This window comes from Mesocricetus auratus, unplaced genomic scaffold (genome assembly GCF_017639785.1).
Source record: "Mesocricetus auratus isolate SY011 unplaced genomic scaffold, BCM_Maur_2.0 Super-Scaffold_100024, whole genome shotgun sequence".
Classification (NCBI taxonomy): domain Eukaryota; kingdom Metazoa; phylum Chordata; class Mammalia; order Rodentia; family Cricetidae; genus Mesocricetus; species Mesocricetus auratus.
The window spans coordinates 29,413,487-29,427,291 of NW_024429205.1; the positions used below are offsets into that span (position 1 = coordinate 29,413,487).

Here is a 13,805-nt window from a genome sequence, read left to right on the forward strand (position 1 = left end):
AGTGCACCTCACATTGTTCTATGGGAGTCCAAAGTCCGTGTGTATACTTGGGATGGGTACTGATCTGCTGCCCAAGGCTCAATAGAATCCCTAGGCCTCCTCACTGACACCCAGATTCAGGGGGTCTTGATCAGTCCCATGCTGGATTCCCAGGCTGATGCCTGGGATTCAAGAGTTAACCTTTGTCTGGTCAGCTGTTTCTGGGGGTTAAACCAGCCTAGTCTTAATCCCTTTGATCATCAGTCCTCCCTCTCTGATACTGGCTTTCTTGAGTTCAGCTCAGTACTTAACCAAGGGAGTCTGCTTCTTCTTCGATCAGCCACTAAATAAAGTTTCTGTTTCCCAGACTCTCTGGCCATAGGATTGTAGGCTGGCACTCCCCAGATCTATGTCTAAAATCCATATATGAGAGAGTACATGCCATGTTTCTCTTTTTGTGACTGGGTTACCTCACTCAGGATGGTTTCTTCTAGTGTCATCCATTTGCCTGCGAATCTCAGGATTCCATTATTTTTTTCTGCTGAATAGTACTCCATTGTGTAGATGTACCACATTTTCTCTATCCACTCTTCAGGTGAGGGACATCTAGGTTGCTTCCACGTTCTGGCAATTACAAATAAAGCTGCTATGAACATAGTGGAACAGACATCTTTGTTGTATGAATGGGCATCTTTTGGATATATGCCTAAGAGTGGAGTTGCTGGGTCTTGTGGTAGGTTTATTCCCATTTTTCTGAGGAATCTCCACACTGATTTCCAAAGTGGCTGGACCAGTTGGCACTCCCACCAGCAATGGAGGAGTGTCCCCCTTTCACCACATCCTCTCCAGCATAAATTGTCATTGGTGTTTTTGATTTTAGCCATTCTGACAGGGGTGAGATGGTATCTGAGAGTTGTTTTGATTTGCATTTCCCGGATGGCTAAGGATGTTGAGCACTTTCTCAAGTGCCTCTCAGCCATTTTAGACTCCTCTATTGAAAACTCTCTATTTAGTTCTGCAGCCCACTTTTTAATAGGGTCCTTTGGTGTTTTGGAGACTTGCTTCTTGAGTTCTTTGTAAATTTTGGAGATCAACCCTGTGGGATTAGTGAATATTTTTTCCCATTCTGTGGGCTGCCTTTTTGTCTTGCTGACTGTGTCCTTTGCCTTACAGAAGCTTCTCAGTTTCAGTAGGTCCCATTTATTGATTGTTGATCTTACTGCTTGTGCTACTGGTGTTATGTTCAGGAAGCTGTCTCCTGTACCAATTCGTTCAAGGGTACCACCCACTTTCTCTTCTAAGAGGTTCAGTGTGGCTGGATTTATGTTGAGGTCTTTGATCCATTTGGACTTAAGTTTTGTGCATGGCGATAGACATGGATCGATCTGCATTCTTCTACATGCCAGTCTCCAATTATGCCAGCACCATTTGTTGAAGATGCTTTCTTTATTCCATTGTATATTTTTAGCTTCTTTGTCAAAGATCAGATGTTTGTACGTGTGTGGGTTAATACCCGGGTTTTCAATTCGATTCCATTGGTCTACCTGTCTATTTTTGTGCCAATACCAAGCTGTTTTCAGGACTATAGCTCTGTAATAGAGCTTGAATGACCAAGTATTTTGACCTTTTGAGCTTGACGTGTTTGTTCTGTAACTGATTTTCTAGGTAACTTTATTTTTTATTGCAAACTTTTACTAGATTTATTCATTGCATTTAATGTACTGCCCCCCCTGGAACTACAGTTGTAGACGGCTGTGAACCACCATGTGGGTGCTGGGACGCTAACTTGGATTCACAAGTTCTTAATCATTCAGCCACGTTGTCAGAGCGTCTAGCTCAGTAGTTCTCAACCTGTGGGTCACGCCCTTCGGGAGCCCAATGATCATTTCAGAGGGGCCTCCTAAGACCATCAGAAAACACAAATATTTGCATTATGATTCATAACAGTAGCAAAATTACAGTTATGAAGTAGCAACAAAAATAATTTTACAGTTTTGGGGGGTCACCATACCATGAGGAACTGTATTAAAAGGTCACAAGGAAGGTTGAGAACCTCTGCTCCAGATAATTTTTAAAACACTTGTGGACCTGGGAGATGCTCAGGAAATAAAATATTTGTTGTGTAAGCGTGAAGACTGAGCCCTGACTCCAGCACCCATGTGAAAAGCTGGGCACAGGAAGATATGGAGGCAAGGGACCTCTGGATCTGGCTAGCCTGTCAGTCTAGACAAAAAGTGAGAGCCCCTGCCGTAAAAACACAAGGTAAGCTAGGTGATGGTGGCACACACCTTTAATCCCAGCACTTGAGGAGGCAAAGACAGGTGGATCTCTGAGTTCAAGGCCAGTCTGGTCTAACAGGGTGAGTTCTAGGACAGCCAGGACTACACAGTGAAACCCTATCTCAAAAAACAAAAAACAAAACAAAAAAGCCATAAGGCAAAGGTTAAAGATGAAGATGCCCACCATAAACCTCTGGTCTCTGTATACATGCAGACACATATGCCACACACACAAATTAAATTGTTATGACACAAAAGAAAAAATATTTCTTGTTATTACATCTATTCTAGAAGAACAGTGATGATGACTTTCATTTTTCATTACTCATCAAATAGATTTGCCTTAAAGGTAAAAATATGGATTGTAGCTGATGCTTTTGATATTAATTAAAAATGAAAGTTCAAGCCGGGCGGTGGTGGCACATGCCTTTAATCCCAGCACTCGGGAGTCAGAGGCAGGCGGATCTATGTGAGTTCGAGGCCAGGCTGGACGGACAGCCTCCAAAACAATACAGAGAAACCCTGTCTCGAAAAACCAAAAAAAAAAAAAAAAAAAAAAAAAAAAAAAGAAAGTTCAAGACCCTCACCGTTTCCATGTAAAAGTAGCACAATCCTTCTGCAATGAGAGAAGTGCTGTTATCCAGACTTAGTGGTTCCCACCATATCGATTGGTCCGGCGATCTGCCGAAACCCTGGGCACAGTTTGGGCTATTTGTCCTAAACATTCCTGAGGAATCCAGGCATACTTCACCCTCCTTCTCAGGGCGCTTTCTCATCTCCCACAAGGATGGATTTTTCAGTTCTGGGAAGTTAAGGGAAATCACAAGACAGGACTAGGAGACAGAAGATGGAAAGCATTGACCCTGATGGGGAAAGACCATGCCTTGGGACTAACAAGCTGAAGAAGTTTAGACAAGTCCTGCTACCTCGCTGTCAGCGCTTCTCACTGTATTAGCCTTTCTAGAGAAATGTAAGCCCGTTTTACCTGCCTCATTGGGTTGTCCTGAAGGAGAAGCTAGAGCGTGCCTATGAAATTGGTTTTGAAAACTAACACGTACAGAAGAACTTCTACAAAATGTGATTTTTTGTGAGAATACCATTAGGAGACTGCTTCCTTTGCAAGCAGGTATCCCGGTGAACCATTCCCAGAGAGGGAGACAAACCACAGCAGACAGGACGCAGACTCTGTGGCTGCGAACCTCATCGGATGGGAGAAGACAGTCACTGCTGTGAGGAAAATGAAGCAATGCAGCAGCGCACCACGGAGCCACCAGCTGGCTTCTCTAGTTGGGGTGACCAGAGAAGAGAGGTGTAGCCCGACCTGTGCCCTGGATGGGAGCATGAAAACTGCAGAGAGAGTGTTCTAGGCAAAAACAACATGTAAATGAGCTGGGGGGGCGGGGCCTTCACCTCCTGGGGGACTGGAGTGGAGAGAGACATGGTTAAAAAGACTCTGCGGTGGCCTTTAATCCCAGCCCTTGGGAGGTGGAATGGACCTCTGTGAGTTCGAGGCCAGCCTGGACTACAGTCTGAGTTCCGGGACAGTCCTGGCTACACAGAGAACCGCCCCCATCAAAAAAAAAAAAAGTCACTGCGTATTTTGTTAGGAAGTGGATATAGAGGTAAGAGGATTTCGACAGCAAAATGAAAACAGAGATAAGCCATGTTTTTAGCAGAGAAAGAATTAAAATTGAAAGACTTTTCTCCCTGCGAGATCATAAAGCTTAGCATATTGATAACATCGCACACAGGATCCAGAGGCGGCTTTACTGGAAAGCTAATGAGGAATACATTTCAGCCCTAGGAGGCACCCCACATTCCTTAGGTAAAGTCTACATGCTTTTCTCCTTTGGGATGCTCATCAGCCTGCCCTGTGTTAATGCACTCAAATGACACAGCAGGTTTCTGTTATCAGGACTTCAACAGCAGGTCCAGAAGGCCCAGCACAGAGGCTGCTGTAGACCACCTACTTCCTCTCTCCCTTAGGAAGGCTCAGAGTCTACCCACAGCACACCCCAGCTAACCTTGGGAGCCCTCTTCCTTCCTTCCCTTCCTCCACCAGCGCCCTCTGCAAAACTCCGTGGTGATGTTCTGTTTGTACAAATAAAGCTTGTCTGAAGATCAGGGGATGGAGCTTGCCACTAGCTAACCATGGAGGTCTGGAGGTTGGTACAGACAGACAGGCAGTGAGATGGCTGGACGGAGAAAGGAATATAGGCGGGAGGAAACAGGACCTTTTTTCTGCTGGGAAGCCAGTGAGATAAAGGTGGCTTTGGCTTGCTCCTTCTTCTGTCTGATCTCTTAGCATTTTCCCCTGTCTCTGACTCCAGGCTTTTATTAGTAAGACCTATTAGAACTCTACAAAACTGGACTGAATTCTTCCCATTCTGGCAGCACACACATCCTCTTGTGGTTCCATATTCTCTGAGTGTGCTGCTTCTATAGAATCCTCACTCTCTGCAAGGCTCAGAGTAAGTAAATGAGACCATTATAGCTAATCTTGTGGAAGGATGATGGGCAATGGGTCTGGAGAAGGAGGACTGCTCTGAGGAGTACATGAATGACTCTCATCCCTGGAGATGCTCACAAACAAGGATGAAGGAGTACGGGCTGGGGGCTGGGGGAGAAGATCTGGGTTGTGGGGAGATCTCTTTATTTAACCTGAAGCAAAGCTTTCCCAGAGCAGCCACAAGCCACTGTCCGTCCTGGACAGAGGCACCAGTCTCAGTGTTGACTACACGAAACAATGTGATTATACTGTCAGGATCTGAAAGAGAAAAGACCAGAAGAAAAAATTAACATAAATACAAGGCAATCAAATTAAAGGCAGGAACCAGGGCAGCTAAAAAGCAGAATAGCAAATAGTCAGGCAGAGTTTTAGGGAAAGTGAGTTACATAATTGAGACCCAAACAAGAGTGTTCTTATCTCAAGGTTAAAAGGAGAAATTGAACCAATGAGCAGTTTCCAGACATTTTTCCTGTAAACTTTCTACCAAGCAGTGAAACTCAGCATTAGGAGCGAAGGGTGACAGAAGCCTCATAAACTGGTCATTCCCGTGTGTCAACAGGGTGTCCTCCCTGTGAGGTGTGGCTCTGTACTGGGGTGAAGTCACAGGGCTTTTAAGATCATCATTTCACAACCCAAGGACTGCTCCAGCTGGAAGCGACCTTTGAGACCATGTGGCCAACCTGGTCTTGTTACGGATTCAAAAGCTCCAAAGGTCAGAGAAGATTGCAACTGGACAGGACTTGAGCCCCTGTGGCTCTAGCCGGAGTCACGCCTGCTTCTACTCTCCTCTAGTACCTGCAGATACGTCAGGCACCAGACGTTAGGGGCCTTTGCTGGGGACAACTGGGAGCAGCTGCTCCAGCAAACCTGCCTAAGCTGTCCCCACCACTTCTGCCCACAACCTTCTCCCTTTCCCTTTCCCTTTCCGTTTCATCTTTCCCTCTCTGGTCTCCCCCCCCCCCCCACACACACTTCTGTCCTCAACTCAGGCGAGGCACAAGGGAGAATGTAAACAGTGTTTTGTCTAATAGTGGCTCTGGAAGACAGGAAGTGGACACAAAGTATTTCCTTCACTTAAAACACCCTCTTCCCCTCTTCCAGGCCATTTTAGTGCTGCTTCTAGAACAATCCAAAAATGAAGCCTCAGGTTGCCCAACTGCTTCTAGAGGAAAAGCCCAAGACAGCAAGTCATGGAGAGAGGGATAACATAGTCTTAAAGGGAGGGAGTTGCCATCTGGTCCAAGTCTTGACTCACCCAATGGTTTTTCTTCTACAGCTTTTTCTTCCCTGCTAGCCATTGTCCCTACTAGAAAACAGCTCACGTTTCAGGCAGCTCTCTTCACAGAGTAAATACATTTTAATAGTATACTCAACAGTATACCCAACAGCTTTCAGTAGGAAACAAAGTCCTGTGTATACTTCAAAGAAAAAGATTTGGGGAAAGGATTTTCTTGATCCCTTTTAGGTTATAACTGAAAAACAAACAAACAAACAAAAAACAAAACAACCCAGTCTATCTGATGTAGCTAAAAGGGAAAATTAGAGCCTTCACCTCTCCAAACCTAAGGTCAGGAAGCAGAGACCAGTCCTGGTGTCTGTCACTCACCCTGGTGAGACACCCTTCTTTAAGGTAATCACATTTCTCATAACACCCTTTGAGGTTGCAGCCTGTGCTGCTGTCCTCAGCAGGGACATGCAGCACTGCCCATACCCTCTTTGTCTTCTCTTTTGATAAGGATGAAAGGAAGCATAAAACCTAAACACAGATCAACAAATCCTGACTTAAATAACTGCAGACATGGTGCCTTCCTAGCCACCTTGTCTGGGAGGATCATAGCTTTAAATCCAGCCCTACATGGTCCAAGTTGGTTCTATGAGCAATGAAATGGTTCTTTGTTTTCAGGACCTGCTGGACCAGGTTGGAGGAGGAGGCTGTCTCCTTACTTGGTTGGTATACTCCCAGGGATGTCGGGATTACACAATCCCTAGCAGAACTGGCATACTCACCGGAACAGAACAAAGCCTTGAGAGAGGCGTTTTTTTCCTGCAACTCTGCCAGCATCCCTAATTATTTTGGCTCTAGACTTGGGGGACTTTAAAAATGACAAAGCGGTAGGTTTAGAATTTATTTCACTCCTCCAAAGAGAACTGCAGAAGTGTAGTCTTTCCCACTTTCCCTGTCACACCACCAGAGCTGGCCAAGGAGAACTCGCAGTTCTGTGGGGCCAGGGCTAGACCTGTCTCTTTGTTAGGCCATCCTTGTCTTAAATTTGGATTGAAATAAAGAGCACCAGCATCAAATTGGGTGACTGTTGCTGAGTTGTTTAGCATTTGCAGAAAACAGCAAGACCTTTTTCATTCCTTTGGGTTCTCTCCAAGTAGAGTGGTCTTTTCAATCTAATATCTTCAGGGTGAGCAATGGGTTGGAGAGAAAGCACAGAGTGTATGTGGGTCAGCCTGCATGCATTTAAATTTCTAATACTAGTCTAGTACAGTGGTGCCCAACTGTAATCCCAGTACTCAGGGAGCCGAAGTAGGAGGATCACACATTTGAGGTCAGCCATATCAAGACTTCAAATCAAGATTTATATGAAGACTCTGCCTCAAAAAATTTTTTTAAATAAACTTCTAGTGCTACTTCCAGAAAAACCCAAGAATGAATCCTCCTCAGGGTGCCCAGTTGTTCTTAAAACCCTGTACGGTGTGTCACAGAGGAATGAGATGGTTAAAACAGGAATGGGGGGATGGGTGGCTGCGTCTCCAGTGACATCACTGGTATGTCTGATGACTCCTGATTGTACCTTCAGAAAACAACATCCACTTTTTACTGAGGGCAGACAGTGGATGATGGCAACAAATATTCCATCACAGATGAGTTGAGGATATGGTAGATTCATTATGCAAGACTGTCTATATGAGGATCTAGGGGAAATGTTCACTCTGTCTCTAAAACCAAGAGAAGGCATACTTCTCCTAAGCAATTATGCTACTCTTGAGATCTTACACATTCTTGCAAGCCATCTTCAGAACCTAGCCACACATTCTGGATAACTTCGTACCTATAGTTTTGTCAAGCTGACCTGTGAGGACCCTGGATCAGAAGACATTTCCCATAGATAGCACAGAACTTCAAATGCCAGCTCCCAACCCAGAAACATATTCCTGCATCTAAGTTTCTGACAATCTTTCATTCAAGGATAAAGAGGTCAATGACAAATCTACAGACATCTCCTACTATAGAATGGGAATAGCCATAAACACAAGAGACCAAACTCCTTATTCTCTCAGAGTTTGCAGTCTGGTAGGATTTATCACATTGAATGTGCTTGAATTTGTACATATGCTAATGAATTTAACAGGCAGTAAGGTGGAAGTCTCAGGGAAAGGCCAAAATTTGGCCCCCAAGAGTACATAGATTAGAGGGATCGTCATGGTGATAGCAATCATCGACTTTAAAAGAGAATTTTTGATGTTTCTAATATGAACAAATGATAAATGCTTGAAGTAATGGGTTATGTCAGTTACACAGGTCTGATTGTTGCATGCAAGATCTAAAACCATACCATTTCCCATAAATAGATACAAGTATGCACCACCTAAAATGTGTATATTGTAGGGGTGGGTGGAGTAATCTTGATTGTCAATGTGATTGGGTTGAGGGAACCTTAGGAAATTAGTACGGAATACCTCTGAATATATCTACCAAGGATAATTAGATTGTAAGGGTTCTGATCTAACCAACTTAATCCATTGATGAATCCAAATTTTGGACAATCAGAAGGCTGTGGAATATGGGAGATCTATTTGGAGGAAGTGAATCTTTGGGGGCCTTCACTGAACAGTGTGCCTTGTCCTGACTCCTTACTGTTATCCCCCTTTCTTCCCTGTTTCACCCCAGAAAGAGCAAAGCCATAGACTGAAACCTCTAAAATCAAACTCAGGTTTTCCTTCCCTAAGTTGATTTTTCTTGGGCATTTGTCATCTCAAAAACTAGCTGATACAATACTGAAGATGTGAATGAGAGTGAATAGGAAATCTAATAAAGACTTTAGAGAAAGCAAAAGAATTAGATTTTATTAGCTGTGTGACAATATCTAAGGCCCAGTTTCCTTGCCTGTACTGGTATCACAGATGTTTCTAGTGAGAAATATGTAAAATTGGTAGAAGAGTTAAGACAGTGTCTGCTCACCACACATGCTCAGTAAGCTCTAGTTCCAACTATTTCAGTTATTATCCATGGATCTCTGAGAGCAGAATCACTCTGTTTGGGTATTTTGACCACATGACCTACTTCAATCTGAATGGTTTTAGAAATGGAGATTTAGGAAGAGGAAAGACTGGCATTCTTTAGAGGCCACAGCCAAGTATATCACCCTGCATCCTAATATTTCCAGTAGAAATACTGCCAACAAAGCCTTTATATTTTTCTTCCATCTTAATATCTAATGTGATTGGTTATCATATTTGTAATGTAAAATTGGACAGACACACACACCTAGAATCCTCCTCCTGTTTATTCTCTTTGCCCACCAGCCACGCCTATCCCTCTCTACCTAGATATTGGTCATTCAGCTTTTTATTAGACCAATCAGGTGCCTTAGGCAGGCAAAGAAACACATCTTTACATCACTAAACAAATGCAGCATAAACAAATGTAACCATCTTTGCCTGGTTAAAGTAATATTCCACAACATTTCTACTCATTTCTGTTTTATGAATATGGGTGTTTTGTCTTTATACACTTCTGCGCCCCGCGTGCATGCCTGATGCCCACAGAAGCCAGATGAGGGCATAGAATCCTCTTGGAATGGAGTTATGGTGCTAGAAATCAAACCCAGGTCCTCTGGAAGAGTAGCCAGTGCTCTTAACCATTGAACCAGCTCTCCAGTACTTTAAACATTGCTTTGTGAACACAGAATACATTTTATTTTTCATATCCAAAGTCCTGAGAGACACTATATTCAGCATGTTTATCATGTTGTCTAACTGTGAGTCTGGCCTCTATCTAAATGACTCCCGTATCATCCCAATCAGCTAACATGAAGAATAAACATGGCTGTCATGTATCATCTACTACGCATGGAGAGAAAACATATCAGGAACTTTACCTCTATGGTTTCATTTCTTCTTCACAAAAACGTTTATAATTATACCCAGTTAAGAGATACTGCATCAGGCCCTGGAGAGATGGCTCAGCAATAGGAGCACTTTCTGTTCTCCTAGTACCGTGTCAGGTGGCTCACAACCATCTGTAACTCTAGCTCTCGGGGACCTGGTATCTCTGGCCCCCACACTTCCACACGCACAGGCAGAGACACGCACACGCCTAACACAGTTAAAATACTAAAAGAAATCTTTTGAAAAAGAGATGCTGTTGCAGAAAGCATAAGTAATTTCCCCCAAAGCACAACATCATGTAGTGGAGCTCCAGGAAGAATTCAAGTATGTCTGACTCCTATCCAGAGTGGTGGCATTCCCCTTTGCCCAAGGAGGGCCAGATAAGGGATCAAAACTCCTGACACCTCACTTTTTCCATGAAAATAGTAGGAAGAAGTCTCAGTGAGGCTGTCTCACAAAAAAAAGAAAGAAAGAAAGGCTAGTGGTGACCGCAAGGTAATTGCATGTATTCCATGACTATGAGACCTGTTTCTGTGGCGTTCTGAACATATGTAAAGATCACAGCTTAATAGTAATGTCAGAGAGGACGGGCACTGACAAGTTCATGTGTGTAGGGGAAGAAACACAAGCAAATCTGTTGGAGAGCCAGGCTAGTGATTCTTTTGGTATTGATAAAGCTGTACTGTAGACAAAACAATTGTATTTCATTCATTCACTCACTCGTTTACCGAGCAAGCACTGCTCCCACATGATTACGTACAATGCGAAGTGCTGGAGAAGCAGTCAGACATGCTTGCTCCGTGTAGCAAAGGGAAGATGCAACACAGACCTTTGAGGTGCAACGCTCTGCACGGGAGCGAAGAGAATCAGGAAGCGGACGAGCATTTGTAGGCAGAAATTATCAGTGGGTGAGAGTGCTGGGGTGGTGGCCATACAGATGACAGTGCAGGGAGAAGAGCTGTGTCCTGAGCTGGGAACTTCGTTTCTGAAAGAAGGGCTTTTGTTTTCGTTTGGTTGCTTGTTTTTCGAGATAGGGTTTCTCAGTGTAGATCCACCTGCCTCAGCCTCTGGAGCGCTGGGATTAAGGTGTGTACCACCACAGTCCAGCTAAGAACGACTTTTTCAACAAAGCTAAAAAAAAGGCTTTTTCAACAGAGCTTTTCAGCCCTTTCGATGGTCGGCGATGTTCAGTCTGCAGCAAAGAAGGCAAAGAAGTCAACAAAATCCCAACTATGAACACCCATTTTGAGGAATGCCTCCAAAACACGGCTGATGAAAGTGTGGATGAGCAAACCCGTTGGGTATCGCCTGCAGCATCCAGGGCTGCAGTCTCAACTGGCAACAGTTTCAGAAACCAACTCTGTCACTGCTCTGCACCTACAAGCCAGGAGACACCCTTCCTTCCCTTATCTCCTCAGCCTCGCCCCTGAAGAACTGCTTAGTGTCCATCACGGATACACTCTGGTGGAGTGATAATGCACAGACTCGTGTTTTGAATGATAACCAGTACCCTCCATTTTCTGTTCTCATGCTCAATCAAATAACCACCAGCCTTGGAAATTTATCAATTTATTATTCATGCCAGGTTTGGGAACTTGCAACTTTGAGTCAAACCAGAAGGACTGGGAAATAATACTAAATTAAATTTAAAAACACTGTACAAATCCAGCAAGCCTATGTGAAAAAACTGGAGAGGAAAAATAAAAATATATTACTTTTGATCAAATTAGCTAAGTTCCCACAAACATTTCACCTCACAGCTTGACTGTCCGTTTAATAAAAATGCCTTACAGGCCCGGTGCGTCTTCACTGTCTCTTAACCCTCTCCATACACCAGAGCAGGCATTAAACTCTGAGCCAGAAACAGACTGATGTAGCTTTAGCTGCTTCCTTCACAGATGTCCTTGGGCAATTTTGCTTAAATCCTGAAGATAATGTTTTCTTCCACATGAGGTTGCTGAGACGCCAGAGACAGACAAAGCAGGCACAGCTTAGGCTTCAAGATCTACCAAACGCGTAAGCGTGAACCTAATCCTGAACGCAAATTTTATGTCCTGTGTCCTAAAGGGGAAGTTCCCACTCTTAATAAGCTTGAGAGCCTAGAAAACATGGTTCTTTCTCCTACTAATACCAGTTCCACTTCATTCTAGGAAGCCAGGAGAAGGCCAGCCTCTTATGGTTTCAACTTTGCTCCATAACCTGTGTTGATCCCATATAATGGCTGAACCTTATTGGTATCCCACTTGGGTGGCTGTGAAGGGCTCACGGCTGGTTTCTTCTCTGGGGAATTGACCTTGACTGCACAAGAGGCCCTTGTCTTGAAGTTCACATCACAACCTCCATCCAAGACAACTATCCAGTACCTGGTTAGTGGAGAGTGGCCCCACGTACAAAAGGCTGCAGGAGAGACCAACTCCCTGACACTCCTCATGCTCCTTCAGGGTTACACCTGAGTGGAGTTACTTGGCCTCCATTTCCTTATCTGTACTTGTTCCCCCCTACTCATTTTTCTACTCTGTCGTTGGATTTGTGACGGCATGTCTGAAAATGCTCGTGTCACTCAGAAAGAATCAACGATAAAGGTAAAACAATAGTAGCTGTGTGGAGTCAAGGCTATGGAAAGGAGAGCTCTTCAGAATGGGAAGAGAAGATCCCCAAGCCCTGAGGGCTTGTTCTGCCTGGTCCCTGAGGCAGTGAAAGGCCAAGCCTGAGTTGTACGTGGAGCCTACCCTACAGTTGAGCAGTAACTGACGAGTCCATGCCCAAGGCCATGTGTTCCTAGTGAAAATGAATCTGCCTATAGTATCAAGGCTGCTGTGACAGTGTTTCATGACAAGCTTAACATTTAACTGGTAGGCAGAGTAAAGCGGAGATCCCTACCTAAGGTGTCTGCAGCCCCATCCGATCAGATGAAAGACTGAAGAGAAGGCTAGCGCTTCCTGGAGTAGAACAGAGAATTCCTCCTGTCCAAGTGCCAAGTGGGGTTTTGCTGGGTCCCAAACCCATAGAGCTTCAGGCTGGAACTTCACCGTCAGCAGACCCAGTTCTCGTGCCTTTAAATTTGAACTGAAATTCTCTGCAGATGTTAGCATTATTCACCTCTATAATCATATGAGCTGATTCCTTTCATCTCTACACACACACACACACACACACACACACACACACACACACACTGATGATCTGTTCATCCAAAGAACTAACTAATCCATTAAATTATCTTCACATAAACACAAAGCAGGTATTAAGCCAAACAATTGTACTGTGACTCATTTAACAGCTTGCAAACACTTTTTTCCCTTTGTGGTCAGGCAGGAGAAGACTACAAGTGACTGAGTGATACTTAGACTGAGTTCCCCTTAGCCTGTGGGTCATGACCCCTTTGGGTCGAATGACCTTTTCACAGGGGTTGCCTAAGATCGCCAGAAAACACACATATCTGCATTACAATTCATAACAGTAGCAAAATTACTGTTATGAAGTAGCAACAAAAATAATTTTATGGTTGGGATCACCACAACCTGGGGAACTGTATTAAAGGGTTGCAGCATCAGCAAGGCTGAGAACCACTGTGTTAAATGAAGTCATCAATACATAGCATGATTTGAAACCTCAAATCACACTATCTATTTGGTGAGACCCGTGTAGACCCTGACCGGGACGGCTCCAGGCAGCTTTGCTGAAACTGGCTGATTAGTAACCTAAGGGCAGAAAAGATTTCTCATCAGAGAGCAAGGATAACCAGTGTAAAAAGAGGGCCAGCCAAATGCTGGAGCTGCCGTGTACTGGGCTCACAGTTACCCTCCAACTAAGGGTCGTCAAGGGCTTCAGTCTCTCAGTGGGGAAGCACCACAGCGATTGCTCATTGTCGTGACGAATGGGCTCCATCCCACCCTGTCTCTTACTTAACACGCCTCTGG

At 44.3% G+C, this 13,805-nt stretch overlaps 1 long non-coding RNA gene across 4 annotated transcripts in view; it reads right to left on the reverse strand.

Annotated features, from left to right (window-relative positions):
- Positions 1 to 1,460: 1,460 nt before the first annotated feature.
- LOC110341542 overlaps positions 1,461 to 13,805 on the reverse strand; it is a 29,216-nt gene continuing 16,871 nt past the window's right edge. For 2 of the 4 annotated variants that reach the window (XR_005870825.1, XR_005870826.1), the window contains 2 exons: positions 2,846 to 5,025; positions 1,461 to 1,879 (listed from right to left, as the gene is read on the reverse strand). This is a non-coding gene — a long non-coding RNA (uncharacterized LOC110341542). Of the gene's footprint in view, positions 1,880 to 2,845; positions 5,026 to 10,714; positions 11,078 to 12,765; positions 12,952 to 13,805 lie in introns of all 4 variants that reach the window. The other 2 variants (XR_005870824.1, XR_005870823.1) reach the window with 2 other exon arrangements.